The 5,946-nt window shown below is 45.3% G+C and overlaps 1 pseudogene; it reads left to right on the top strand.

Moving 5' to 3' along the window:
- Positions 1-601: 601 nt before the first annotated feature.
- Positions 602-918, top strand: LOC105718768 (large ribosomal subunit protein eL36-like; annotated as a pseudogene).
- Positions 919-5,946: the final 5,028 nt, after the last annotated feature.

Genomic DNA, 5,946 nt, shown 5'->3' with positions numbered 1-5,946 from the left:
TTTCTCCAACTCCCGACCTCATGATCCGCCCGCCTCGGCCTCCCAAAGTGCTGGGATTACAGGCGTGAGCCACCACGCCCAGCCGAGGCTACATTTTCTCATTCCCGATACCTCTCTTCCCAGTCCTGCTCTAGTTTCTATCATTTGTTAAAAGGTTACTGGCTGATAGGATTTTTCCTATCACTCAAAACCAATTTCTAATTTTCAGTAAAGCAAAGTTTCTTTACAACACGCGATCTCTAGAGAGCAAATGTTCCAACTGTGTTCCTTACAGCTTATCTTTGGAATTACCAACATAAGAACATGCTTTTCCCTAGAGGTTTTAATGCTGACACCAGAGACTCCATCTAGTTCGTCTTTCAAATCACAGCATGAAGCGCAGGGCCACCGTCAATGTTCATTCAGCCAAGACTACACGCTTGGCACTGAACGAGTCTGTGATCTCAAAAGTAACATACAAACGACCAAATGTATAACTCAAAATTAACGTGACCCACTCTTTGGGCCTCCAGGAATGACTACAGTACCAATGCAAAACATTTGTGATGCATTAAAAATCACTTTTAGCTTCCGCCACGGCCGCCACTGGAGAGCAGCAGCCATGGCTCTTCACTACCCTACGGCCGTGGGCCTCAGCAAGGGCCACAAGGTAACCAAGAACGCGAGCAAGCCCAGGCACAGCCGCCGCCGCGGGCGTCTGACCCAACACTCCAAGTTCATGCGGACGTGATCCGGGAGGTGTGTGGCTTCGCCCCGTACGAGCGGCGCGCCATGGAGTTACCGAAGGCCTCCAAGGACAAACGGGCCCTCAAGTTCATCAAGAAAAGGGTGGGAACACACATCCGCGCCAAGAGGAAGCGGGAGGAGCTGAGCAATGTCCTGGCCGCCATGAGGAAAGCCGCTGCCAAGAAAGACTGAGCCCCTCCCCTGCCCTCTCCCTGAAATAAAGAACAGCTTGACCCCACCCCCCGCCAAAAAAAATCATTTTTAAAAGGAGGCTCAAGAATAGGACATTAGGGAAAAGTTGGGGAAATTTGAATACGGTCCGTAATTTCCTTACGAGCATTGCATAAATGTTAATTTCCTGGTTAATTTCCTGATTATGTAAGATGTTAACAGAGGTAGCAGGGTGAAGGGTATAAAGAAACTCTATTTAATTTTTGCAACTTTTAAGACTAAAATTATTTCAAAATAAAAGGTCCAAAACATTTTTTAAAAAGAATGCTCAGCTTTCAGGTGGCCCAGTGACCTGGGGCAGTGGGCTACATCAGTGAGGCACGGAGATGTGGAGCCTGCCCTTGTAGCTCCTTTGCCATGCAGGATCTGCAGGCTTCCTTTTCTGCACTGTGTTCATTGGATGTTTGCCTCCGAGACTGAGGGGGAGCTCAAAGGGACCCAAATTCTCAAAGAAACGTTTTCTCGAGTCAGGAGGCTGTAGGTGATGTATAAAATCCAGATCAAACCATAAGAATTTAAAGAAATGAGAACTGTCCCTCAGCGCCAGATGATTAATCGGACACTGAAAAAAAAAAAAGGAAAATCAAAGGAATGCACGGATTGCAGTTCTCTGTGTCCCAGACACTGACCTCCATGCCCTTGGGCTGTGTAGATGCAGCTGCCTAAAACTTCGGATAAACTTGGCTGGAACCACTCTTTCCTAGGCATTTGCCAAAAAAAAAAAAAAAAGTCTCTGTTTTGTTCACAGACATTTTCATATTGTAATTATAGGAGAATGTGTTATCTATTTAGATGTTAATTAAAGACAGACAAGGTGGAGGAGAGGGGTGGGTAAAGATGTTCAACTCAAAACACAGATGGAGATCTGAGCATAGGTGTCTGAAATGACTAAGGCAATGTAAAACTGGGACAAATCTCATCGGTGCTTGAAATTAAGGAAAGGTGCCATCCATGAGCCAAAAACATTATTCTAGAGATAATGATATTGGTAGCCAAAATGAAGAAAGAGGGCAGAAGCCAATGTCCAACTCACTTCCCATAGAAAAGTAGTGTGTCTGGTGCGAAGGAAGTAGAGGAGAACCTGAATCCCCTCAACATCCACCTCTCTCTCAGAGGAACTTCAGAGCAGTGGATCTAAGGGCCTAACAAGGCAGGAGGGGTGGGGCCCCAGGGCATAAGCTCCAAAGCAGAGCAGCAGCCCTGGAAGCAGGAGGCACATCTTCCCAGTGCAGCAAAGCTCGGCTCCGAGACGGCAACAGCAATGCCCAGAAGAGGCTGGGTGGGAGACAGGGCATTTCCTTCCCTGAAAAGGCAGGCAGGAGTGAGAGGAAAAAGCCCAGCGGCAGCAAGTCTGACTCCTGGCCCAGTCATTTCCTCAAACAAAGACGGTTGTGCCATATGTCCCACCAGGTCTGACCAAGCCTTAACGGCCTAAACATTTCCCTCAGGCTGTGCCATCGCCGAGCAGGGAACCAGCCTCCAGCTCCAGTTAGGAGGGAGATCTTAAAAGCATCCAGAAGTGAGAATACCCAAGAAATATCCTCACAACGCCAATATTGGATAGAATCTCATAGATCAAGTTTGAATAAACAGAAACAATAGTAACTATATAGTGGGACCTATTTTTTAATGTAAAACATAGAATTCCAGAAGCAATAAAATAGCGTAACATCACATAATATAAATTTGTGTTTCCTCCTTTTTTTACTCATCTTTTTTTTAAGACAGGGGCTCACTATGTTGTTTAGGCTGGTCTTGAACTCCTGAACTCTAGCAATCCTCCCACCTCAGCCTCTCAAAGTGCCAGGATTACTGGTGTGAGCCACCCTGCCCTGCCCAACCTGTTTCCTTCTCTCTCTCTCTTTTTTTTTCTCTTTCAAGCAGTAATGGGCTCTGTGCTTCCTCCCTTGTGGAAGTTTATTGCAGGGTAGAAAGCAGAAGTTGCAGCAATGTTTCCCTTCCTAACTGTTGGCTCCAAAACCTAAAGCAGTTGGAGATTTGCCAAATGTCCTGAGAGAGAAAAGATTCTCAAGGGAATAAGAAGGAACAGTGAGTATATTCCCTAAAACCAAGAAAAGATTCCCAGAAGTCTGCAGGTAGCTAAGACTACAGCCCTCTCGCTGGCGGAGCCTGCGAGATGTAAGCCTTCCAAGAGGAATCGCTGAGAGGTTCCCAGTTATATCAAAGAGCTGGCACAGAAACAGAGGACCCAGGACCAGAAGGTGCGGTGCAAGACAGCTCAGTAATAATCAGAACAGATTGAAAACCAATGCACGGGGCTTCCACCCCAATGTCCTAAAACTATGTGAGACCCCCTTTTTACCAACCTGGAATGAGAAAGACCTTTAAAAAAAATTAAGTGAAATCCCACCAATCTAATGAGATGGGGTCCAGAGTCAAAATTCAGGCAAGGAACAGAGTTTTAAGTGTGATGTTACATGCATACCTGAGTGAGTATTCATTATACATCTGTTCTGCACATTCACTAAGTTTTTTTAAAAAGTGAATTCAATAAAATAATAGTGCCTAAACAACTTGCCTACTTTCCTCTCGCTTTTTTCAAATTTGTGAAAGATGAAACCTCTTGAGTTCAAATGTGCATCCCTGGTCCAATCAGCCAAGGCCAGTGCAAGAGAAAGATGCCTTTGATGTGCTGGGCTTGCCTCTCCAGGGTCCTTTTAGGGACTGTGAGCAGGGCAGGCCCAGATGGACATTTCTGGGACAAGGTGTTAAGGCAGCCGCCTGGGTCAGAAAAGAACCTGGCTAAGATCCAGGCAGACGAAAATGAGAGCAGGAAGAATGTTGTGATACCAGATATGTGATGAAGAAGCTTACAGAATACTGGAAGAAATGCAGAGTAGAATCAACACAGCAAAAAATTAAATCAATAATGTGTGAACAAATTTGAGAGGCTTTCCCAGAAAGCTAAAGAAAGAGAACAGAGATAAAATTATGAGAAAGAAAATAGATAACGAAAACAGAGACTGGTGATCTGACATATGAATAATTTATGTGCCTAAAGAAAAGACAAAAAAAATTGAAAAGAAAAAACAATCATACAAAGAAAGAAAAAAAAAAAACCTGCCTGAACTTAAAGAAGAATTATATCCTTAGATGAAAAAGACTCATTAGGAGCCAGGTGGAACTGAACAGAAAAGACCGGCTTCCAGACATACAAAGATGCAAATAATGAACTCTAAGATAAGAAATTAATCTTGGAAGCATCAAAGCAGCAAAAACAAAATTACCTACAAAACAGAAAAGTCGGGCTAACCTTTGCCTACAACACAAAAGCTAAAATTTTAAAAGGGAAAAATATAATCCAGCAGTTCCCCACCAGTTAAGTTGTGTTCCCCATGAAAAGCAACTTGTGCATGCTCAGGTGTGCAAGGCTCGGGGCTCACCACCACACAACCTTCCAGGGAAACTCCTCAGACAGGCCTCGCTCCAGCCACAGATGGAAACCAGAGCATGGGATGTTACGTAATAAAAAGACCGCAGTGAGCGCTCCAATCCTATAAATGTAACAGTAAGTTCAAATTATTATAGATACTGCTATGTAAAAAGTCACTCTTTTTTTTTTTCTGAGACAGCATCTCACTCTGTCACCCAGGGCCGTAGTGCTGTGGCATGATCGTGGCTCACTGCAGCCTTGACCTCCTGAGCTCAAGCCATCCTCCCACCTCAGTCTCCCAAATAGCTGGGACTAGAGTTGTGTGCCACCTCACATCTAGCTAATTTTTGTATTTTTTGTAGATACAGGGTTTCACCATGTTGCCCAGGCGGGTCTCAATTTCCTGAGCTCAAGGGATCCACCCACCTCAGCCTCCCAAAGTCCTGGGATTACAGATGTAAGCCACCACACCCAGCCAAAAGTCACATTCTTGCAAGAGAAGATCCACAGCATAAAAGAAACAGACATAGACATAGATTAAATCCTGAATTCTCTAGGGCTAGGTGAACACATTTTAGAGTAATTCCATTAAGATACAATAATAGCGAATTTGTGGAAAATTTACAATTATTAAGGGGGTAGGGACAGAGGAGCTATACTTTAGAAGGTGCCTATTGTCTGAAAAAGTAGAGCCAACAGAGGCACTCCACAGGTTCTACTGTGTGAAATGGCCCTTCCTTAGACAGCTCGGGCTGGTGTAACAAAATGCCATAAACTGGGTGGCTCAAACAACACATTTATTTCTCATAGTTCTCAGGACTGGGAAGTCTAAGATCAAGGTACCAGCAGATTCTATTGTTGGTGAGGGCTCTCTTCCTGGCTTGTAGACAACTGCCTTCTCAGTGTGTGCTCATATGGAAAGAAACAGAACTCTGTCTTGCTCTTTTTATTTATTTTTTTATTTTTATTTTTTTTAGATGGAGTCTCACTCTGTTACCCAGGCTGGAGTGCAGTGGCACCATCTCGGCTCATTGCAACCTCTGCCTTCCGGGTTCAAGCAATTCTCCCTGCCTCAGACTCCTGAGTAGCTAGGATTACAGGCACCCACCACCACACCCAGCTAATTTTTGTATTTTAGTAGAGACGGTGTTTTGCCAAGTTGGCCAGTCTGGTCTGGAACTCCTGACTTCAGATGATCCACCCTCCTCGGCCTCCCAAAATGCTGGGATTATAGGCATGAGCCACCACGCCCAGCCTGTCTTCCTCTTTTTATAAGGGCATTAATTGCATCACGAAGATCCCACCCTCATGACCTAATCTAAACCTAATCACCCCCCAAAGGCCCCATCTCCAAATACCATCACATTGGTGGTTAGGGCTTCGACACAGAAATGTTGGGGGGACACATTCAGCCCATAGCAGCCCTCCTCCTTCCCATCAGAGGGCAGCCTGCAGTCCTGCATCAGTGGGACCTGCTGTTCACACCACTGTCCTCCGCAGTCCCCCATGACATGGACCAGCACAGCTGCGATGGAGCCCACCCAGGATAACTTCCTGGCAGCTCAGGTCCAGACACCAGACAGCTCTAGCTCTTG

The sequence above is a fragment of the Aotus nancymaae genome, unplaced genomic scaffold (genome assembly GCF_030222135.1).
Source record: "Aotus nancymaae isolate 86718 unplaced genomic scaffold, 86718_ANA_hifiasm-v0.15.2.pri h1tg000003l, whole genome shotgun sequence".
Taxonomy (NCBI): Eukaryota; Metazoa; Chordata; class Mammalia; order Primates; family Aotidae; genus Aotus; species Aotus nancymaae.
This window is presented reverse-complemented; position numbering and strand designations above follow the sequence as displayed.